We start from the raw sequence: 25464 nt of genomic DNA, 5'->3' as shown, positions 1-25464 counted from the left end.
TCAGTCCAAATCTGCCGAGTCTCCTCCAATTCCATAAACTCCATGCCTTGCCCATTAATTACTGCTGTGGAGCTTGTCAGATTGCTTTAAGAAATGCCCAGCCCTGGTGATGGTGCACCACAGCCCCTTGCCTAGCCCAGCAGTAACATCCGTGAAGAATTCCCCTCTGCTAGTGAGCCATGGTGACCTCCCCTTCCTGAAGCCATGCTGGCTACTTTCAGTTAATCTGCACTTTTCCAAATGTTCTCCCTTTTGACTCTTAAAAGAGTTTCAAAGGCTTTTGCTCACAACTCATGTCAAACTGACTAGTGTGTAGTTTCCTACTATGTCTCTATAGGTTCACTTTTAAGGTTATGGCATTATGTATTAGTCATCCTTTTTCCTCAGAGACCACTCCTGAACTCAGTAAACTCATGAAAACATCTACCAAAGTCTTTCCAGTTTCCTACTGCTATTCTGTTCAGTATTGTCTGATGTCCTGGGCACCAGAGACCCAAAACCTGGTCCTGTAGAAGGTCCCTGGGCACATGTCTCACTTTGTTACACCCTTGGAGTTCAAAGAGGTGCCAGAGGAGTTATTTTGGCTTTGCACACTGTTAGTGACCTCAAAGTCTGGCCAGATAACATTTGAAATACAGTTTCTGATACTATGAACAACAGCAGCCCCCAGAGAGGTGCTGCAATTTACTCTAGGCCTCCTATGTCTTCATCTGTATCATACAGCAATATCTAAATATCAGTTCCTTAGCAGGACTCCAATGTTACTTTTTCTGTCCAAGTAATTAATTTACCATCTTCTCTTGTAATTATTCACATCCCTGACAATTTGAATTCTGCCCTTTGGTGACATAAAAAAGAGGCAAAATCATTGTCCCCTGAGATCATTGTCAGGTTTTTGATTTCTCTCTCTCTGCACTTTCCTATAGCCTGTTCCCATATTCACCATGAATTTCCTGAGTTTATTACATATGATTTTGGAATAATCACCATTCCTATAATAGGTTTTGCCTTATGCTACTGAGGCGTTCTGCCACCCTTCATTCAAATGTACTTGCTGCTTGGGATTTCCATATCAACACTGTTGCCTATCTCAGCATTTACATTTCTGTTTTTACAAATGAATACTTATATTCTACAAAAGATATTTTCCCCCAATATTTTAAAATCTAAATTTATTTAATAGATTAACCTATGAAACAATAAGGATGTGTAAATACAATTGTAAATTTATAGTCATGGATGAGGTTTGGAAGAATGCATTTTAAATTTGGGATCAACAGGAGTAATGAAGAGAAGCAGAATGTACTACTATAAAGACCGATAATGATAAATTACTTTGAAGGTGTGGGTTTTTTACTGAAGGATTAGCAGAGGCATACAGGGCGTTTAAGGAATCTGATTTTCCGCCTATAGTGCAATAACCTTTTTTCATTGCTTAACGTGGATAAAGAAAATCTTGATGTAATTCCTTATAGTCCTTCAGAATTTGAAAAAAGGCCAATATTTTCCAGACCAACTACTAGCATAGTCTTAGGCCTTCGTGGGATCATTTGAGAATCAGTGGATGTTTATGAGCCTTACCTGTAACCTGTCCCAACACCATTTTTAGCAGAAAATATTTTGAAATTATTTCTGCTCTGTCACCCTGTTTATCTTTCACTAAGCCAGCAATGATTGCATGGTCTTTGAGGAGTTTCTCTATTTTTGGGTGTATTTCTGTACTGCTAGGTGGTTGGGGAAAGCAGGATGTTTGTCTTTTTTTGCTTCTGTTTTTGGTAAAAGTCAGTTTGAGTTCAAGGGCAGACTGAACATTTTCTTGGAAGAGAAACCCAGTGAGGATTATTAAATACACAGGCACCGCATCTTCACCAAGAAGTCCCAAACTGAAAATAGTTGGAAAATGGGAGATTACTAATGAGAAGTTTCATATATGCCTGTCTTGTTCTTTCTCGTCTTTAACCATCCATATAACTACCAGAGTTCGAGAAAGCATACTGCGTTCAACGGACCTTTGCTCTGGTATGTTATGTCTTACTGTCTTTCTTCTAATGCAAAATTTTTTTGGTAACACAAAATGGATTTGGTTTTACCTAGTAATTGCTCCCCCACTAGGGAGAAAGTGTACTGTGTTCAACGGACCTTTGCTCTGATATAACTGTCTTTCTTCTAATGCAAAATTTTTTTGGTAACACAAAATGGATTTGGTTTTACCTGGTAATTGCTCCCCCACTAGGGGAGCAATTCAGGTGCCTGGCACCACTGTAGATGCGCCCAGAGGTATTCAGGACATTTGGGCAGGACTGGCAAATGTAATGAAAATCCTCCTTTAAAAGACAGAGACCAGGCAGATGATCTACAAGAGACTTGTGCCCTTCTGGGGAGGCAGTAAGAGGCCAGGTGGGACAGCCTGGGGTGCCTACGATGATGTGATGGTTCTGTTTAGGCACTCAAATCTCACCTAAAGGCTAGGTGTTCAGGCTCTCAGTGTAGTCAAGAAAAACATGTACCCTAAAAGGTGGAATTTACCCAGTGTGCCTTAGAGACACACCTTAAGACACAGTGACTCACTCAGTTCATATGTCTGCCTCTCAGTGTTAGGGGGAATAGAGGGCTCCCGGATAACTAGCTAGATATCCAAAGTTGGGGGACATCAGTACCACACTCCATTGCTTTTGTCTTCTATCAACATCGAATCTGTTAAGAAAAGAGAAAAAAACAAGGATCTGACTCTCAGACCAGGCTCATATGTTGCGTCCCTGACGTAGCTGTCCCAGCTGGTCAGTCTAACTCCGCTCCGGCTGGCCAGATGTGTGACCACTCCTTCCTGTTAAAATGTGTAGGTGTGGAATCCCACCAGGTAGCATCAGTCAGTGGAAAATGCTTGTTTTGGCAGCACATATAACCAGTATATTCACTGAGTCTTTCCCAAAAACATTGAATTTGAACTCTGCTCCAGGTTCCTGCTTGCAGTGATATGTGTTCCTATTTATTAAGCTGACTTCTGTGTTGTCAGTGTCTTCTTCAAAATCCCCTATATATATGCATTCAGAAGAGATTTTTCCGCCTTCTTTTCAGAAGCTGAATGGAGACAAATAATAGAACAGAGACCTTAAAGCACTTTTAATGCACTGCACGCTACCCGCAGCCACCTCTTCAATAAAAGTGAGATCTGCTTCTGGCTTGTATCCTTATGTGGAGTTCCAGTTTCCAAATCCTCCTTTCAGAGACTCCCTGAACCTGGGATGGTCACATTTTCTGCTGCTAGCTGTTCCAAATTCGCCATCTGGCACTTCTCAGCACTGGAGAGTGAAGATGGTTGTCAGCAGCAATGCAAATCATTGTTGTTTTGTTAAACTAACCTATAGTACAGCCCCTATTTTTTTTCCCTCTTGCTTCCAGAGGGTATAAATAATAATGTTTAAAAATGAATAAACACACATGCAAAGACATATAATATCTCAACCACATTCCAAAGTCCTTGCTCAGGTTTTTCATTCACTTCCAATGCCAATAAAGCTCCAACCAAGGTGAATATGATTTTGGTAGACTAAAAATTGAGTAAAATTTGCAGGAGAAATTTGGCAGAAATTTGCAACAGCAGCATTGGCAATTCAACTCAGAATGCTTATTAAAAGGAAAGCTGAGCTGCCATTTGTGGCTTGGAAAAATTGTGTATTTTGAGGACTTGCCCCCCCCCCCCCCCCGTATTCTTTCTCAGTAGCAGTATAATTATTAACACTTATGGATGAAATTCTGAAAATCTTCCCATATCTGCTACCTTTCACAGCAACAAGAAGAAATCCACCTTTGGCAGAGTAGTAAGTTCCCTAGCATAAGACATATGGGAAGCCTAACGCTATCTTTGCTTTTAGTCATTTTGATCAGTGAGTGGGCTGTTTTATTAATTGCTTGGTTTAGTTAAACAGCAGTCATTTTGAATACTGTGCTCGTGAACTCCCTTCCTCAGAAAAGTTGTTCAGGAAAGCGTGTCGAAGACAGGCTCAGTCACAAAGCACCCAGAAGAGGTTGTATTTAGCACCTGTGGGTTCCTGCTGCCAGTGACACTGTGAATTAGCTTGATGAGACAATGTGGAGCCGTGGAGCTGCCCCCCTGTGTCCCCTGGGAGCGTCACTGTGCAAAGTTTTGATCTCCTCCTACCTAACAGGCAAATGAGATCGTTTTCTCAGATACAAATCTCTGCTAATTATTAGCGGAGATATTTTTAAAAAATTAAATAACAAAATGTAATCTTGAAGAAGGGAGCACCGTAACTGCCACAGAAGCAGTTAAGGATCTGTCTGGAGATCTTTGAAATTTCCCGTTAGTGGGATTTCCACGCTGATACAATCTAACACTTTTTGGGGATTGTGTATTTCTGTTCTGCTAAGATATCCAAATTATCAATCTCTTGATTATAATATTCATGATACTTAAACAGACCAGAAAGAGCACTAAAATAATTTAACCATTTCCACCTTTGTATTTCCAAAGTTGCTGATACATTGTCCTGGTGCAGTATATCCTCTCATAATCTCTTTTTGTTTAGAAGTACTCCATTCTGCTGTCACGTACTGCTCTGTGCATATTTTTCCCTTTCTACCCTTTTCAGACCTGTGGGTCTCATCCTGACCTAAGGTCCACCACTACAAATTCAAAGTACTGCCGTTTGTTTGCCATTACACGGCTCTAGCTTGCACCAATACAAATCACAGCAGCATCTGACCCTTGGTGTTGGGTGTATTCTTCCTGGTGGACGACGTATTGGCTGGTCTAATTTGGCAGGGTTCACAAAGAGGAACTGCCCTTCGCTTTGTCTGTCCTAGTGCTGCTACTGAAGAGGACCTGGGTGACTTCTCTGTTACAATCTCAGTGTGCCCTGTGCACAACTGATCGCTGCAGCTCAGTCCTGCCAGATCGTCAGGTTTCTGCACCCAAATTGTCCTCTGATGACATTCCTGCTAGTGAAGGGTGGATGTGGCAGACTGCCTTCCTCCTGCGCCTCTGCCCCATCCTCCCCCCGCTCCCCAAAAGGGAAACCTCGAGAAGGAATACAATAAAAAGCAGGGGAGACACAAAGAGGTAGAGAGTGCCTGAGGTTCAACAGCACCAAACTAATCTGTCAACAAAATCTCATTACAGTAATATACGGTAAGTCTTTCATTGTACTACCAAGGCAAGCCCATCCTTGCCCCACATTGTTTTGCTTCTAGAACTTTTTTCCCTGATCCCACCACCTCTTTCCTAGTGCTAGATGGTCACAGCCTCTCCCTGTCCACTTGGGGTGGGGTGGGGAACGAGAGGGGGCCCTGGTAACCCCATGCCTAACTCTAATGGGTTTGTGGCTCCTGCCAGGAGAGAGGAGTGAAGCAAGGGTTAATTACTGTGTCAGTTTTTAGAGCTGGGTATGGTGCACACATTGGCTTTTGTTCACGTAGCTCTCAGTGCTGAGTAATACCCAAAGTTTCGTGTCATTGCAGCTACAGACTTAGGAGCTGCCCTTGCAGCTTCAGACCGCAAGTTATGGACTGACTGACGACTAGCAAAGGAAAGGACTCAGCTGCTTTTCAGTGGCATAATACCTTTGGCACCAAATATATTTTCTGTTCCACATTGTCACATATCTTATCCAAAATGATCGCCAGGCTCTGTGAAAGCAAGGTCTGCACCAGAAGATCTTGAAGCTAACAGGAAAACTTTCCCTACCTTTAAGGAGCCCTAGTCATTGCTCTGTGGGGCAATAATGGGGTAAACACTACGAGGGAAACCTCCTGGGGGGCAGCAAGGTCTTCTGAGGGGGGAGCTACCTGCTTTACTGAGACCAAAAGTGCAAGCGTAAACCTGATGAGCTAAGGGCTTTCTCGCTTTACCTGCAAGTCACACTGACTCTCTGATATCGGATAGTGGATTTTTTCACTCAGCAAAACCTGTGGGTATCAGAGGGCAAGCCATCATAGATCCGTTATATTTTCAAAAAAATTAATGAGATTTTCAACACTAGTGAACCCCCAAAAAAGGAGTGAGCTGAACAATTATTTAAAAAGTTAATTTGGCTCATCATGCTCATGATCCAAATGGCCTTTGAGGAGGAAGGCAAGAAATGGATGAAAATAGCTGTTGAGTTTTGTGTTCAGTCTGAGCATCTACTTCCTAACCACCTAAAGATGTGGTTCTGATCCAGTCATTGAACACAAGAATTTATTAAACTTCTATTTCTTGGGTTCTGCATCCATGAAATACATGAATGCACTATTCGGTTGAAGGTTTGTGAATTAGGTTTATGAAAGAGGTAATGGTTTTTGAATCTTGCATTACCTAATGGTTAAAGCTAATCCAAAATGTTGCTGAATATGTCTGAAGCCACAAATAAAGTTGTTTTTATGTCTGGCCCTTTTGGGAAGGTAGACTGACTTGGTTTTTTTAGACTAAACTATACAGAAAAACCTGTTTTCACATGTGAGATCTGGACGGACGCTTCTCCTTTTTCTTTTACCACTGTTGTCTTAGGTTACATATAGATTTTTTTTAAAAAAAAGCCCCACCTCTGGATCCTGCAATGCAAACAAAAGAGCCTAAAGGATGATCAGAGTGTCATGTTGTGATTTATTGTTCCCGGTCATTTATGATTTTAGTATTCTTACTGGCTCATCTGTGAAGATATTACGTTAATATCTTTTAAGAAGATTGCCACGTAAGCTGTAAGTGTATGCACATAAATATTATTTGACTTTTAATGCAAGGGTATGGAAAAGCTAAGATGCCGCTGAGATAAGACGTCAGTGCTGTACCTGGAAGAAACTCGTGCAGACCAAACTTGGCCCAGTTTCCAGTTTTATTGAAACCAGACACCTTTGCAGCATTTGGCTCCCAAATCTGTGGTGCATCGGCCAAGCCATGAACCCCGGGAGCTGCTGTCACCCAAGGCACACCACGGGAGGGCGTCCCAGTGGCTGCTACCACAGCGGTGCAGAAATGATGGGCTTGGTGCAAAGGCCTGACTTTTGGTGTAATTTGTAAAAGTCTTTAACTCCGTGGGCTGGCTTAACCGTGGTGGGGATCTGAGCAGTGCCAGGCTCAAGTGGAGATTTCTCCAGAGGAGGCTTGGGGCTGTAGTCACTCTGGACGTTGGACGATGTGCCTGGACAGATGTTTGGAGGCAGATTACCAATGAGCTCTTTGTAGTCCACTTAAGATAACTTGCAGGACCTGGGGCTGGACCTCGGGAGGTGTCCCCATGGGGCCAGAGCTTCCCTCCCACCACGGCAAAGGGTATCCCAAGGGCAGGGGAAGGCAATGGCCTGACTTGGCTTCTCCCGGCTGCCATATGGTGCCTCGATGACCGTGTCCAGCTGCCACAAATTAAGGCTGTCCCTCAGCCTCAGACTGCTGGAGGCTACACTGGAACCGGGCAAGGAATCAAAGGAGTGCATCCGACTGACGCCCTGACAGTACTTTGCCACAGCCACTCTGCCTAAGGCTCTGTGGCGTGCACATTTGGATGCAACAGAGGTGTCCACTGCCCAGCAGTAATTTGAGGCTCCAAAATTGTGGGTTAACTTTTTTTCTTCCTGCTATTCTATTCCAATTTTACATCCTCACCTGTCTCTGGAAATAGATACTTCCAGCTTATCGCAGAAAGCTGTTCCTGAGGTGTCTTGGTTTGCCAATGGAAACTTTAACAAGACAGTTTTCTTTCACGGGAGTTCTCTCTCAAGGTTTGGCCCTTCTGGTTTTTGTTGGTTTTGGGTTTTTTCCCCTTCTGAGTAACGGGACTACTCATAGGCAGCTTTCACATGAGAAAGGGCTGCTGTGTGATGGCCTCATTTTGCAGATGCAAGGAATGAGATAATGGTATGTAAGTTACACTGGTTGTCATGTCTGTAAGCACAGATTGAATGGATCCTACACCTACACTAATACAAATGTACCGAGGCAAAGGGGTAAAATTCCTTGTCAGACCCATGGAATAATCACAGGAAAAGTAGCATTTAGGGAAAAGAAGACTATATAAAGGAAAAGTGTGATGGTGCATGGCCTGAAAGCAATCTGCGACATGAGATCAGAGCATAGGGCTGCAACGTGGCTTCCTTTCAGTGGACAAGTCCAAATTTCTGGAAGGGAACATCATTGAAACCAACTCTGAAACTCTCTGGAGCCTTGCTCCACTGTGCCCTAAAAGCCACTTACCCCAATGCATACCCCTATTGCTGTCTTCAAACCTGAGACAGTTGCCTCAGTGGTATAGATCAAGTATCTAGGGTTTTGCACACTGCATTTCAGTAAAGGGAAGCATTTAAGGGGAAAACAGTAATATGATGCATAGCTTGAGACACCAAGGCCAGCAGGATGGATGTTTAGATGCATTTATTTACATTTAAGATATTGTCTGCAAGACAGGAGAGGAAATTGTCCACAAAACTTGGGGAAAGACTATTTCAGTCACAAAGCTGGACATATGTTGTTTTTCAACATTCAGACTCTATATTAATGCATTCTTGTACCTCTTAAAACACCTCAATTCTTCCTCAACCAAAAAATACATCTTTTAGCCTCTCCCTATCAAATGCTATAATAGTAAGGTGAATTTCACCCCTATTGGTCAAAACTTCTGTTTCTGCAAGTGCTGCTTTATCTTCTTATTTGTTCTGCTTCCCCTGGCGGAGTTTCTCTGAGGGAAGAAAAAAAAAATCCTTTTTATGGGTTACATTACTTATGCAGCAGGCATGAAACTGCAAACACCTGGTAGAGTTTCCCTTGTGTGAGCTGCAGCCTACCTCAGAGTACTCTGCAAACATCTGAAACTCATTCTGTGCATCTCAAAGGCCCTCTCCATCACTGATTGAATATTTTTATGAGATTCATTATGGAACAGCTGTGATTGATGCTGGTGATCACACAATAGAGGCTATTAATGTTTGAGATGTGGTCACTGTCATCCAAAAGACTAATTATTAAATTAAGGTAAATACAACATGTACCCCTATTCCAGACGTATTATGCCTGCTCTTGGCAGGGAAGGTCTGGATGAGGTGATGCTCACTGTAGGCATGGGGATGGCTGGAGTATTGGCTCACAAGGATGCTAATTTTGGTTAGTGAACTGAGAGGTAAAATATCTGAAAGAATTGCTAAATTAATATCAGATTTAAAATAGCTATATAAGAACTGAATGGACAACAGGGTATTCTGTGACTGTGCTTTTGCCTTTCTGTGCATTTCCTGAAATACTTTCTGTTTGGTACCAAGGAAACCCCAATTTTTTCCCATGCCAAGTAGTCTGTAGTATCTATGGCATCATCTCATACTTGGAAACCCCATGCCACTATCACAGTGGAAAATAATGAGATTATATATGTGTATGTAGCATTGTGTGTAGGGGTGTGCATGTGCATGTATACTTCAGAACCTATTTTAACTGAATAAGACTGTCACACAAGAGCAGCATTTAAGGACTCTATCTTCATATGGGGGGAATCACTAAGTGAGTTACTTCATAACTTAAAAATTATCTCTGGGACCTGGAGCACAGCCACTAGCAGTTGAATGGTGCTAGACATAACAACAGATTCATATGAGGGGTATTCTTTGGCAGTAGAACCCTTTGAAGGAGCCCATCAAAATGTATATTGATAAGAAGAGAAAAACAAGAATTTAATTTTTTGCTTGCTGACTTGCACCTTCAGTAGTTCTTGATATTTAGTCTCAGTTCTTAGTAAGTACTATGGTTTGCACAGGGTTTATATACTGAACAAGAAAACCTCAGCCTAGTCACATACTGTTTAAACTACTTCATTGATCACAAACTGGCTGTATATTAGGGATCTAAAAATCACCACTATAATGAACTTTATTGCTACTGCCTGTATCGTGCTTCACAGTATTGCCCATTTAAAAGAAATTTGTCCAGATTGTTTCATCTCGGTGGAATTATGTTGGTTTATACCTGGTGGATCATATGACTCTAAGTAGGACAGAGGACAGAAATGTCTTTTTAATTTTGACTGCTTTGATCCTTTGTTGATAGTTTTCCTCCAGTCTTTTTTTTTTCTAATCAAATGGCTATCGTTAAAAGACTAAGACACAATCCCAGAAATTAATAAAAAGGGAAAGCAGCTACCTTTATTCAGTTTTTTATAGGCAGGCTCTGCTCTTTTTCTTGTTTCCTATATTTTTTGTTCTTTAAAGTCAATGGCAATAAGATCTGTAGTTATAAAAACACCCAGTGTTTCTTTACTTTGTATCTTGCTAAGAAATAATAAATCAAATAGAATCTTTCTAGGTTTATTGTTTCTGCAAGTGGCCAAATTCTCTTTTCAGTTGTACCTGTGTGACTGTATTGAATCAGGGCTGTTCACTGGTAGAGACAAGAATTTAGCTCATATTTTATAAATGAATGAAGTATTTTACCAGATTCTCCTTTTCTTCCTGTGTGAGTCAGTTACACAATACATTCAGAGACTTGCTCCATCTGGGACTTTACACAGTAATCCACAGTACTCATATGCCAATCTCAAGTTTATACTAGAAAGAATCTTTAAACAGTTATAAGTTCAACAAAACAGAAATTCAGGGTTTGGTGTCAGAGAATTAATCTTTTTCCAGATGCAACAGAATCTGGTCATTGTAGATGATTTCAGTTTATGCAGCTGAAAACTGCATTTCTTTAAAGTGCAATTATGCTTACATTTTACATTTGGCTAAATTAAGGATCCAGTACTTCGTATCTCTTTTCTGCAAGCCACACTACTAGAGGTGACTACAAATCAACATATGGGTTTTTTCTAATGTAGAGAAAGCCCAATTATGGAAAGGCTGAGTGGTTATTTGACATTTATATAAAGTACACATATCCTAGGGTATGGAAAATTATCATTATTTTCAGATGGGAAATACCTGGCAGACTATTGAACAATGCCTGTGAGAACCTTTCTTGCACAACACAACATTCAACTTTGTGTTTTACATGGCCTGCAAGCATGAGTGTTAGAAGACAAACTCAGAGAGAAAAAGCCTTGGTGTGCTACTTCTGTGTGTTTTTTAAACACAACCAAAATTTCTTTCTGTGCATTCTATATCTGTGCTTTTAATTTGCAGAATCCTTCTATATATGTGATTGCATCCCTCAGCATTTGAATTTTTGTGATAAGAGCCCAGTCACTTTGGCAAGTGTACTTGTGCGAAGTTGTACATATTATGATCTTAATATCCAAAATATTTCTTCTTAGCTTCATTATCTCCAAGGCTTTTCTAATATCCTAGAATAGTTGAGTCCTAAATGGAGGATGGACAGGGTATTTTCTGTAGCACTTTTCTGCTGGGACCTTGGAGGAGATGAAGAGCCACTGAAAGAAGCCCAGAGGTATGTTGTCCCTTGCCACACGTGTATAGGCAGCTATCGCCAGGTAGCCAAGAACAGCTTCCAGCTTACAAAGGAGTCATCCACCCTAATGGAAGTACTGGTGTTAGCACCTTCTACATTTTGAGGTATAAACTGAAGGACCTTGCTTTTCAAGGTGCTCAGCCTTGAAAAAAACAGTTGTTCTCGTACCCTGAAGTCCTAATGAAGGCAATGGTAGTTGGCTGGTCAAAACCAGAGGTCTACCTCTGGAGGCTTCTGGTTTTGTTGGGTATTGTCCTTTGAGTCAAGTCCTGTTAATATCACTGTGATTCTTGGTTGCAGTTGACTTTGGGAAGGTTGTGAGTGAGTTAGAAATACAGGCTGTGTGGATAGAAGGGATATGAGAGAGGTAGCCCAAGGGCAGTCCCTGAAGGACACATCCTGATAGGCAGCAAGCAGGGCGGCAGTCCCCGGGCGTTTACAGCTACTCAGGTCCCATGCTGCCTTCCCAGCACTGCTGTGTCTTAAGACACCTCCACAGCAGCAGATAAGGAATGAGATATTGCCTCTGCATTTTCCAACCATACTTCACCGGAAATCCAAGCTGTGCTTCCAAAACCTCCAGATCTGAGTGTGCACGTTTTTCTAACCTAATTACATTTCAGAGATGGTTTCTTAAACCACCTGAGATGAGATCATATCCATAGCAAAGGGACAGGGAGAGCTTAATTTTTATCATAGCAACCAGATGCTTGAAAAGAGTTCTCTTTCAGTCATCCTTTCAAAAATCCTACATGATCTCATACATTTGTGTCCCTTCAACTTAGCTGCGTGCTTTTTTAACGTTCCATTCATTTTTATCTTATAGTATATGATTCAAAGGGAAAAGCAGCACAGAGGAGCTGCAGATAACCTAGTGAGGCCTGATGGTATGCACTGCAGTGTGCCTCAGAGGGTCATGTTGAGTTTGAAGTGAGATTCGCACTCCTCACAGCAGAGATGAAATTCAGTTACAGCAAAACCTCTTCGTTCCAATGGGCCTAAGATAAGGATGCCCAGAGTTAAGCATGCAAATCAGCTTTATCCAAAGCTTGAACTTAAGAGAAGATGACTCAGGGAGAAAGGAAGGAGAGTGCATACCAGCACGTATGAAAATTTTGATCATATCAGTCTGGATTTTTGCTCTGGCTTTCTGTGTTTTTCTAATTCTAAGGCAGAGAGCTGTGCTGCTTCTGTATGTGTATTTACTATGTCCTACAGCACAGGAATGTGCTGTAGGTAAACAGCCCTCAACAGAGTAGTACATCCCCATACCACTGCTGAAAACCTGAAACCTAATAATAAGACCAGTACCTCTCTCCACCCTATATTTAGATGGATGAATATTAGTGGTATTTTGTTCTTGGTAGCCATCAGCTGGCTTTTTTAAAAATCAGGAGGAGGTGAGGCTATAATAAATAGAGCTTTTTTCCTGCATTTACTTGTACACTGGTATTCAGCCAAGGGCTATCTTAGATATAATTCCTCTCAAACTCTTCCTACTTGGTCTGCATTCTAAAAGCCATGACATAGTGCAGAAGATGACAGAAAACGTGTGTAAATGGGTGTATGCAACAAGTATGTAGTATTATGTGCAGTGCACTATGCTTAATACTGGAATTTAAGAGGTCAGTTTGCCTGCCTGCTATTCTAGTCTTCTGCTAGTCTCACTCCTCCGTGATGCCTCACAATTCAGAGAAGCACCCATTATTTATTTTTATTCCCCTAGGTGACCTGGGGCCTCGGGCCTTACTTAATATGTATAATCAGGCCCTGCAGTGAGTACAGAATTGTTAATTTCATTGTAGGCTCACTTGTGAGCTGTTAACGAGAGCAAGAGTTGGGTGAACATTTTACAAATGTTGAGACTGATACTTGAAATATGAGGTGTGGTGGTACTGTTATCTCCATTTTACAGATGAGGAAAGGAGGACTGGGATAAAAACCCCAGTTGATCAAAGGCATCCACTAATTTGGGACAGTGAGCTTTAAGAGGACTTAGCAACTTCAAGCAAGTTTGAATATTTAATGCCTGGTTCTGGTTTGTTTTGTTTTCTTCCATGGAAGGTCAGACCTCCACTAACATGACCCCAGTCCAGAATTCATCATGTCGTACTTAGGTGCTCACCATGATTACTTGAGCCTGTAGCACTTCTGGCGTCCTTGTCTGGACTCTCCAGATAACTTAGAGAGAGGCAGGCTCTTCCAAGGTGTGATTCATCAGGTTTGTGTACGGAGTCCACCTTAGGAAGAGATGAAGGATGTACTACAAGTATGTATTTCTCTCCATGGACTGTGAAGGGAGTAAGGACCAGTAGTTCAAAGCTGAGGCCCCAGGTCAACTGAGGTGAACTCCTCTCAGGATTCTAATGTTAGCAATGCCAGAATGAAGACTCCAGTTCTTTCTGGATAGTTTTTTGGATATCACATTAGATACAGGTAGCAGGGTTGTATCATATACAGTGTTTGTTATAATAAATACATATCAGTTTATCACATTTATTAGATACATACACACAGATTTTGCAGCCATCCATACGTTTTTTATGTATGGACATTGAAACATAAAGGCATTTCTGAGAAAATGAAGGGCAACTAATGCAGAGCAGAACTATGCTGCTCTTAAATTGAACTTTTGATGTTCTTCAAAAGGATTTTATAAGGAGAAGGTAGAGTTTCATGTTAACCATTTGGGAAAACACTGCAAAGATCTTTATTACTGGCTAGTTGCAGGAACCTACTGGATATAAACCTAGGAATGTCTGCACAGCAATAGGATGGCTACATTTATGTATTGCTTTGTACAAAAATTTTTAGTGCCTCTGCACTCATTACTAGTGGTGTTGCCTTTTATATGTCAGACATGAAATTTAATTCTGCTCCTTCTTCCTTGATTTACTTTACAAAAACAAAGGTTTTACTCAAATAATTGCCTACATGGGTTGTAGATAACTAGTTGAGCAACTTACCAGGAGATTATCTGATTTCTTGATTGACACATACTGCTGGCAATTCTCTCCATGTCCAGAGGTCTAAGAAGATGTTGTCTTTTTTTCCAGCCACACAAGCAGAGGAAGTGCTAATCAGTTATGTTCTGTTATGTCATTTACTTTCTGCAGTAGGTTGGATTGCATTCCTTGACCTTGTGAAATTTAAATCTCCTCAACTTTCAGGTAACAGAATTGCAGCTATTGCTGCTTTACCCATGGCACTGTTGTTTGGTTTCTTCTCCCTCCTCCTCCCTTCTTTTTTTCTAACACATTGTCTTGCTGAGTGGGCTGTATATAGTTTGTCTTATACAACCTGCTTGGTTGAGCGAGTTCATTTAACTCATCAATAAATCTGTTGTTCTGATTGCAATTTATACATTCATATGGGAGAAGGGAACAAACTGGACAGTGGAGGGGTGATGCTTCCTGTTACACTGCAAATGAGGTGGCACGTCTGAAGCGACATATCTTAGCAAAGAACTTAAGAGTGAGGAAGTGAGTGTTTGCTTCCCCCTCCTGCTCCTCTCTGCTCTCCCAGTTAGTCTGTGAACTGGGAGTGGAAATTATAGTACTGGCATGCCTCAAGAACAATCTTGGTGACTGTAACTTAACAGCAGATAGGTAAAATTTGAAGAGGAAAAAAAATGTTGTTGTATCCTCAGCAATTACCTTCCACCATGCCAATCCAAGTGCTACTTTCAAGTCTATTACGTTTCAGTTTCTGTCTTCTTTTAATTCCCAAATTATCTATCTCCTTCAGGCTTAGACATAAGATTTATTCCATCTCTGCCCTTTGTTAAGCCTTTTAAAGAAAATTAAGGAGATTCCATATGACTTCCAGGAAGATATTTCATACAGTCTTTTCAGATGGGTTACTAGTATTGTGTTTACAATCTGGTTGGTTTGATTCAGAATAACCTGAAGGAATATGGTGATGCCTCTTCAGTAAATGCTAACCTGTCAAAATGTAAAACCACTTTTTTTTTTGTTAGTGCTACTATACTGGTATACAGATTAATCTAGTGTTTTCTGGGACAACTGAGAAGATGCAGACAATGTTTCTGAGGTTGCCTGCAGAATAATCTGAGTATTGGGGTGTTTAGTCAGATCTAAGAATTAGCTGTTTGTTTATGACCAGATGACTTGTAGGTACGTACTTCCCAAACTCTTGGTTTTACTCTAAATATCCTTAATCAAGAATCCAGAAACTCTTGCCATTCATAGCAATGACCAATTTTTATTTTTTCCCCAAAAATTGCTCATTGCTTTGCTTTCTTACCATTCTGAGGCCACGAGTTCCACAATCAAATGAGCTTCCTACAGAAAAGGTGTGTCTATGTTGGTTTTCCTTCTGACACTTTTCCAAATCATTGCATGTTCCCTGTTGCACTGAATATTCTAAAAAGGCTGAATATAAATTCCCAGGCTATCTACTTTCATGGATTTTATTTAATCTATTTTTAAATCATAGCACCTCGTGCTAATCTCTTATTGAGGTAAAGGAATGATCTGTTAAAAATACCTTTTTAAAGCATTTATCAGAAAGCATTATAACACTCTACAGGATTAAGGCATGCTCAGGAAAACACTGAGTGCTTTGAACACCAAAATGAGTCTTTCTACCTGAAGTGTGTAACATCTGTAGTTCATTGTTAATTGTGGTAAAAAGAATTACCTCTTAGCAAAAAGATTTATTAATTTGCATTGTCCAAACAGAGAAGACAAAGCCTGCATTCTTAAATTATTTATCAATACATGAGGATTTTAAAATTATTAATTAATTTAATAATAACTATCTGCTACATTGATTAAGCAAAGTGCTTCCCTTGGATCCAAACAGGAGCAGAACTACTGAATGTGCTTAATGCTGCTCCCTCCCATGATGCCTACCCATTGCATTCAGTGGGACAAACCATATAAGAAAAACCTGTAGCACTGAGCGCTCTTACAACTGATCTAATATCAATTATATCTAACAATGGGAAAACTACTCATGCAAGGAGGGGAAGATGTTAGAACTGAGACCTAGGATAGAAGAACACAATTCTGCGCTCAGGTCTCCAAAACTTTCTACAAAGTTTACATACATTGTATGTGTGCCCAGTGGATCCTTTCCAAAATCCATGGAATTAAAAAAAAAAGACTTTGAATGATTCCAGTGGGTTATGGACCCAGCTCTGTATTATCGGAGCACTATTAGTAGTTAAAACATCATCCATGGGAAACAGAAAGTGCTCATTTAGAAATCATTTTCCTTTACAGAATTCTCAGGCTGTAGCCTTAAATGCAAATTTCATTAACATAGATGATAAAATAATACAATAAGATACCTTTTTTCTCCAGAATTCTCAGAGTAATAAAAAGAACAGTGGGCAAAAGTGCTTTAAATATATTAACATTTTTTTTAACTCTGCAAGCCTTTGTTCTCAAGAAAGAAAACTGCTGTTTCACTTCCCTGAAGCCATTGGTAATATGATGCAAAAACATCAGAGAAAATCTAATCCAAGATAGGTGCAGTCCCCAAGGGAACATGCTCTTCTTTGTTTTATATTTCCATTGGAAATCTGGGAGATTTTGCATGCAAACATCTTATTTCATGGGGCTGCTTCTCAAATTGAGAGATTAAATCTAGCACAGTATAAAGGGCTTTTCAATAAAGTGGGTTGCACAGTCTTCTGTTTACAGAAAATTGATGCATCATCTGATATGTCTGAAATTGCTAACTTCTGTTTCAGCAAAGCTGAAGGAATTTCAACCAGCACATTATCTAATCAAGAAAAATATTCCCTTAGCATCTTCTCTTAAGGTAGCTGGCTGGCAAGCAGTGTTTGGACTACTATATATCACGATTCATTACGGCTGCAAACTGGACTGATTTTCTTGGGAAAGTCATATTTGCAGAACTATCCATCATCCACAAAGTGTTCACAAATGCCTCAAAAGCTGTGAAGCAGCTATTAAAGCCTAACTTCATTTTGTCCGACCCCATTTCATACACAATCAAAATTTAAATATTTAAGCTAAGTGATCATTATTGTTGAGTGAATGTTGACTGAACTCACTGCAGTAGAGGCACGCAGTATGAACCACAGCTGATTTCTCAGTCCTCAGAGCTTTACAGTCCCCCTGTGCCCCCGACACTTCCCGTTATTAACATACCTTCCACCAAGGCAGAAGCCAGCTGAGTTTGCTCAGTCCTCAGCACGCTGATGTGACCAAATACATTCCTTGCTTTCAAGCACAATTTCAAGCCAAATTTTGCCTCAGCACCTGCATTTCTCTGTGTTGGCTCACGTGGCTGCGGCTGTGTGCGTCTACGGTGCCACATGCTGGGGACGCAGGGGGAGGAAAAGGGAGCAGGTGGGAAATGTGTCTGGCTGGGGAGACCCTGCAAGTGTGGACCCAGCATTCCAGGACCGGCACTCCTCTCCCGCTCCTTGGTGATGCCCCGTCGGACATGCAGAGTGCAGGTCCCACCAGCTGGTTGTGCCCAGCAGCGGGAGCAGGAGGCTACCGACAGCGTTCCTTGGCAAACGAGGCAGGGTACAAGCGACCGGAGGGGCCCACGCCGCGTAATACACGGATATGCTTCACCAGGTCTGCACACCTTGGGCAATCTTTTGTTGTCCCCTGGCTGCTCTCAGGCAAGTTGACACTATTTAAAAACAGTGCTGCAGAAACTTTTCAACCCAGAATAAGGAAATGAAAGCTGGCATGAGCATGCTTAAGAAGCGGGGCAGGTAGCAATGAGTGCAGGACCAGGGTCATGGCCCAACATCTTTACAGCTATTGGGACAGCAAGTACTGACAGACAGCTGCATTTCATCTCCTACCAAGTAAGATATGAAAGCTTTAATTAACAGTGCCAACCTTTTCTGCAGGACTTTCCATGAGCAGATCTCAAAGGGCTTCACTAATGAGCTAGGAAAAAAAGTGCACATCGCCTGGGTTCCCATCCACCCCTCCCAGCGCTGCTTCTTCCTTCCTTGCCATTCTTCCCCTCTGCCGTTTCGTGGAGAAGAGCAGGTCTTGCACCCTTGCAGGGCAGGACTGTTGACACTCTCCCATGCCTGGAAGGGGCTCCACCATCCACTAAGGCAAGTGGAACAGAGGATATTTTTCTGGATTTAGCTTTAAGAAATGAAAAGCTGATCCCTGTTCCCAGGAGGTGCAGTGCGAAATGTATCTGAAGCAGAATCTGCTTCCGCATACCTTCTACCATTTTCATCTCAAGGTTTCTTATATAAGAAAAACTACATTCCTTGGCAGAGGAACCAATTAATACGTGGATTTCGAATGTAGATTTTAGATATTTGTTTTAATCAGCAAACCAAACAGAATCCCAAATTCCTGTGATTTTGAACAATTGTTATTTTGCATCTTACAGCAATGCTTCTAGGTACCAAACTTGCACTCAGGCCTTAATGTACTAGGCACAGCGCAAATATACAAAAGCAGATAGGCTCTTCCCTGAGGAGTTTCTGAGCTAAATAGATATATTGAGGTAAAGGGAGCATAAGATTATACATCATGTGCCAGACAGGGCCAGGTCACCTAGCTGACAGTCTGCGTGCCGACTCACACTGCTCCATCTCTCGGGAGGACATTTGCTTTCAACTAACAAGCCGTTACTTCTACTAACTGTACCATATGAAAACTATTTAATCCAACAGAAATAAGTTAGTCAAGTATCCGTAATAAAAGCAGTTAGAGCTAATGACAGCGATGAGAGTGGGCTGCGCTGGCGGCGGCAGGGTCAGGGCAGGAGCAACCTGTGTCCTGCCCTTTCTGCACAAGTCCCTCGGAGGAGCAGATGCGCAAGCGGTGGCGAGACTGGCCATGCTGGAAACCCCCCGCTGCAAAACAAAGCTCTTCTGTCAGCCTCGCGCCAGTGTGCACAGACAGACCGACTGTACCAGCGGCGTGGGGAGGCACTGAAGTGCTGGCTGGGATGGCAGGACTACGGCATCCAGGATATCTGCTCTCCACTCCGTGATTCAGGGGCACTGGAAATCCACCCTAAGCCCTTACTGGCCCTCCCTCTTCTCTCTCTCCCCTCACCCTTCCCACCCAAAAAGTTTTTTTCATGGCTGCTGAAGAGGGTAAGGAGAAACCTGAAGATGAGGGTAGTGTGAGGGGTTTCAGGTGTCAGTTCAGGTAAATGCCAAAACAACTGGGAAAACAGCTTCAAACCCTGATCCCATTTGAATAATCTGGAAGTCATCCCTGCCAACTAGTCCTCTGAGGCTGATGGTGGAGGACTCGAGGCTGCCCTCTCCTCCTGCCAGCACCAATGGCAGCCCCTTTCCCATCCCCACTGCAGGCTACTGGTGCTTCATTCACTGAAGGAGAAGGGCAAAGACAGACATGGGTTTTTTACTGCAACACCACCAGTACACTTTTGAAAGGTTTCACCAGTGAAAGGATTTTTGGGTAAATAAATGGATACAGGAAGCATTTTGGTAGATTATCTATTTGTATTCAGTGGGGGGAAGAGGTTCGGAAACGATTACTGCCCAGGATCCTTGTCCCAGTCAGCTCCACAGGGAGCATCTTCCAGGTCCTGGAACCAGTGCCATGGGCTACCCAGCAAGGCCAAACCTCACACCAGGTTACGCAGTCACTCAGGCTCAGTTTTATTCAATCGGAAATCTGAGGCAGAGGCAGAACTGAGGCAGAGGCTTAACCTGTTGCCATTGGGCATCACAGCAAACCCCCGTAGGGTGAGAAGAGAAAATCTCAGACGTGTCCCTCACTGGCAGGTCCCTGTTTCAGTGACTGTTAATTTACTGCATTTATTTATTTTTTCCTCTGTTGCTGAAAATATCAGCAATCTAAGAAAGGGTTGTGGCCATCTCCACCTCACACGCTGTGGGGTTTGATTCTTGAAGGAGATGGAAGTGATCCATGAAGAGGTGCCTCAGAGGCCATTGCTGCCGTGAGGGGGAGGCTCCCTCATTGACTGGGAGGTAGCGCTGGGAGAGCTCGTGGGCTGGAAATAGAGGATAAGATAGGAATGGGAGCTTGCAGCTGGGGAGCAGAGGGTAGAGATTACTTTTTTATTATTTTATTTTAAACATATGTATTAATCATGGCTCAAAGCGGGGATGGCAATGGGAAAACTGCAGCTGGAATGGGTAAGGCAGGAGGAGGAGATGATTTTTATTTCAGACATAAATTATGTATTAATTGTGGCTTGAAGGAGGGGTCAGTGTGGGAATCTGTAGCACAGGGAGGACAAAAAGGAAAGATGATTTCAATTGCAAGTATATTTATTAAAGTGTAACTCAAAACAGGGACTGGGTGGGAATCTGCAGCTGGAAATGATAGGACAAAGGGAAATATTGCTTTGGTGGAGCAGTATTATTTTAAACACATGAATAAGTCCTTAGCTCGAAGCAGGCACGAGGGTGGGAATCTGCACTTTGAGGTTGTCAAGTAACACTGTGGGAGAGAGGATCTTTATGCCTTTTCAGGTGCGTTCAGAGCTGGTGAAGGTTTCAGGTGCATTCAGAGCTGGTGAAGGTTGCTGAGCTGACTTTCCTAGAGCTGAAACCCTGTCTGTTCTCAGAGCTGGGTAATTCAGGATTCCCCAGCAGCCCTCCTGCCCTGCTGGCTCTCAAGAGCCCGCTCTGCCTGACAGACAGGGACGTGCCTATGCGACTGCCGCAGCAGAGCTCATAACCGGTGAGCAAGGCATCTGGCTCTAAATGCAGTTTACAGCTCCACTCAGCGTGGCCAGTTTTGCTCGGAGACGGCTGCAGCCGTCATTAAACCACAGTTCAGCGCAGTCTTCCCGCAGGGCAGCAGCAGTGCGGGCCGTCGTGGCCCGTCTGCCCTTTCCCTGGCCCACCTTGGTAGGTCGCCGTCCCTCCTGCTGGTGATAAGCGACCTTCGGGCCGTGGACCTTCTCCGCAGGCGCTGCCGATGCGCAGTCAGCGGGGGCCAGCTGGGAGCGGGGCTGTGTGCTGCTTGTGCCCGCTCTTGCCTGGGCAACGGGAACAGTCATTCCCCAGGAATTAGCCTAAAGGGGCTGGCTGGCGTGTTCTGGAAAGCCATTTTTTTGGAGAAGGCAGATCTTTGATTCAAACAGTGCACGGCGGTGGTTAGAAAGAGAATGCTGATCCCATGGAAACGTCACCAAAGTGCTTGTGCCAATTCATATTCACATATTCTAGAGACAGCAGGCCTTTCCTGTCTGAAGCTCTGGTCTGAAGTCTTGCGTCTGGCCAGTATGTTTTGTATTACAGCCCCGAGCCGGAACATTACAGCTTCCACAGGTTGATGTATACAAAAGCCACTAAACACCATGGATTTTTTTTTCAGTGCGTCATTGCAGAACCACCTGTGCTGAGTAACTTCCTCACTAACAAACTGTGAAGACTGTTAGATTACTCAGTGAGCTTCATAACATGATTATTATTTTTTTAGATAGTTAGCTTTAGTGATTGCTTCTTTGCTCCGAAGAGTAAAAAATACAGAAGTACTTGATTCCAGGCTTTGCTTCACATGCTTTCCATGAGGCAGACCAGTGCCTGTTTCTCTCCCAGCTCTACAAAACATGCCACTGTAGCTGTGTTGCTGCTTTCTTTTGAAATTCCCACAAGTGCAAAGCCTCTTTATGCGTACTGTGTCGGTGTGTGCATATTTGTGTATATATGTATATTATATAATTAGGCTGTTGATCCATAAAAGTGCATGGCTTCTCAGTGTCTAGTGCGCTCAGGAAAAGTTATTCCAGGTGCCTGAACCATCACGATATAAAACATCCTGGTAGGCTCCAGAGCTTTTTGGTTACCTTGCCCAGCTCATGCGTGGCATGATGCTAAATGGCAAAGGAGACAGGAGTCCTTGCCACTTTGAGGGTGATCAGTGCTGTGCTCATCAGTTGTACCTAACTTTAGATTACACATAATTGACCAACACTGACTGATGAGCTGCAAATGGGAAAATGCTCAGAAGGTTTAGCGTTAGCCTGGTTTTGCCATTGACCAGTTGTTATTCTTGAGGTACTCAAGTTTTGAGGTAAATGTTAAATCTACCTTAGTTCATGCCACTTCATGCCAGGACGCTCTGAAGAGAAACCTTTAGAGGTCTACTTTCCTCTGAGTGAGATAGCAGATCTTTGCTGCTCTTCTTGGGCTAAGCAGAGTTGATATCCATCTTGTTCCCTGTCCTTTAGCTCTCAGATCCGCTCATGTTCCACTGCTTGGGACGTTCTTTGCCTGAGTTAGTCTGTGAGCTCAAAGCGGGATGAACCATCCACAGTTTTTGGGTAAGGTACTGTGCCAGACTCACAGCCCGGACCTCGATCCAGTGTCAGTCACCTTCAAAAGCTCATCCTGCCTTTCTCTGCCTCACCAAGCAGAGGGATCCAGACAACCTCATAAACTCAGGATGAGGCAAAGGCCTTGTTGTATCTCACAGTATCTGAGTCCCTATTTCAAGCCTCAAAACCTTCCCAAAATTGCCATGAACTCATAACAATTTAAGCCAAAATTTCTGAAGCTATTCTATGTCTTGTGAATTAGTGGGAATTTCCAAAAATGATAACCAAACTGGCTTTCTCTTATCCTGTTCTTTCCTTGTTCTTCTCAAATAAATGATGTAGAGTCGGGGTTTTTTTCTTATTTTAGGTTTCAACTACAAGCTTGTTTTTTTGCTTCTTTGCAAACTGAAACAAATGGGAAAAAAACCCACTTTTTTAGTTTAGTTGAGAATGTGTCAGCTGTGAAAACTCCAGAAAATTAAGCAAGTATTTCTTGAATTTCAGACCTTAGTAATATCTACTTTCTATTGCAGATTCGCTGATACTACTGTTTTTACTCATTCTGCCCTCAGACAAATTTCCTGCCTTTGTGTTATTCACTTTTTGTTTCATGGACCAATGGCAGGTGATAGGCCACAAAATAATTTTAAATTCCCACCTCCTCCAAAATCACGTGACTGTTCTCCGATATTCGCACATGGAAGTCAGCAGGCAAACAATGTAAGAAAAGACAAATGAAAAAACATTCAGACTATAACATAATTTTGCATGGTTGCAAACATAAAGTGTCACAATTGATTGTGGAAGTTTTTAAAAGGTTGAGGAGTCCATGGATGATTTTAAAAAGCTTAAGAGCTTTTTCAATTAAAAATGGTCAAGAAACACTTCCTTATATTATTGCTTAATAAAAAAACAAAGTCAAGCACTTCTGACTGAGATGTATTCGTAGTTTACTATTTGAGTATTGTTTGGAGATGTCCCAGGGATGGCTCCTTTTTCATTCATGTCTGCTGTGTAGCTCTGAGTCAGGATGCTTCTGCTTCGAAAGTTTTATAACTGATGATATTTAAGAGAGAAATTTAAAGGGGATGTATTTTCACTTGTGAGTCCATGGTATTGGGTGTTTAGAAGACAGTTCAAACAGCTGGAGCTGGCTCAAATCAGCAAATGTCCATATGGGACAGATAAGTCAGTCAACTGCTGCTGAAATAGATATCAACCACTGTGGGTGGGTTGGAAATAATGTTCTTATCCTCTGAAAAATTCTGATATTTTGAAAAAGTCTCAAATCAAACTGAGATGAAAAATCTCAAAGATTGTATTTGATCACTCAAAATGTTCAAATCAGCAAAATTTTACACTGAAAAGGGCAGTTTTCTTTAAAACTGTCAAAATACAGTATTTTCATATCTTCAATTTTTTTTCCAAATTTTGTCAAAATAAGAAATGTTCAGAACTGATCTTTTTTCATAAAACATTGATTTTTGTGTTAATGAATGTGCATTTGCAAACAAAAAGTTTCCTGAATTCCTACTAGCCAGTACTTTCTTAAGTTCACATTTTGAGGATGCTCAGCATGCTAATGTAAAGAGACAGCTCATCCAGATTTAAGGTTTTTTTCTTGGCACTCTCATAAACTTTCTCAGTAAAAGCAAGGGTTTACAGTGAATTCTACGTCTTTCTCTTGAATTTTGTGTATACCTTCAATTCTTTTGCCATTTTCAAATAGAACTCCAAGCTAAGACTTTTTTTCTCTTCTGTAAGACAGCAAGCATTGTGCAAATATACAACTTTAACTGTGCTAACCCCTACATTTCAAGAAACAATGAACCTTTAACTCCCGGAAGCTAAATCAGGGTGCAACATAGCTCATATTGGTGCTATTTACACCTTCTCCAATCTTCCCTTGGTTCACTTTATCATCCTTTTTCAGTTCAGTCAAGTTGTGTGTCGAATCTCCCCGTTACCTGGGTTGCCAGGCTTTGAAGTCTTACTATCCTCCAGTTCTTGGTTCTGCAGTACTCATCCTCAAACCTTTGCTGATCATACCCTCTGTATGATGCTTCCCCGGGGCTTCAGACTGCCTATTGATAGTTTCTCTTTCAGATCCTCTTCTCAGCTTCTGCTGTATTTCTCTCAAGCTTGAATTCATTCATGTCTAAGTTGCTCCAACTCAAAGATTTTAGAGATGTAAGGAACTAGAACCTAATCTTTTTAGACTAGGGTAGTCATGTAAAACATAATACGCAAAGCATAAGGAAAGAAAATCATGGCAAAAATTACATTTCCCCCCCCACCTCCTCCCAAACAGAAGCATTACAGCTTTGCAGAATTGTCTGGCTAAGGAGTATATGTAAGAACTAGGCTTCCAAATAATAGTAAGATTCAGACCAGTAAATGACATTAGACATGGGAAATAAAGGGGAAGATGAAGCATATGCTTCTGAAGTGTTAGCAATGCAAACATTTCTTTCGTGGTGATGCTAACAGGCAAATAACCCTGGAGAGAGTGCACTGTGAGCGTAATGCAAAGCTCATGTAGGACTAATGCACTAAAATATTAGCTTCCTATCCCCAGAATTACACAAGGCAAGTACTGTGGTTATCGCTTCTGTATCTCACAGAAGTTTGCCAGATTGCCAGCACAAACAGCAACACAGGAAAAGCTAGGTGTACACAAGAAACTCTTGGTGTACCTCCAAACAAAAGAAGGAATCCAGGGCGAAGAAGCATGAATGTTAATAATCTTGCCAGAGATCCTTTCTTCAAGGCTAATAGTTCAGTAACCTCCTTTGATGTATGACTTGAATATATCGCAGCATCTGTATGCC

Source organism: Pelecanus crispus, chromosome 2, assembly GCF_030463565.1.
Source record: "Pelecanus crispus isolate bPelCri1 chromosome 2, bPelCri1.pri, whole genome shotgun sequence".
NCBI classification, from domain to species: domain Eukaryota; kingdom Metazoa; phylum Chordata; class Aves; order Pelecaniformes; family Pelecanidae; genus Pelecanus; species Pelecanus crispus.
The sequence above is the reverse complement of the archived record's forward strand: the minus strand, read 5'-3'. Positions refer to the sequence as shown.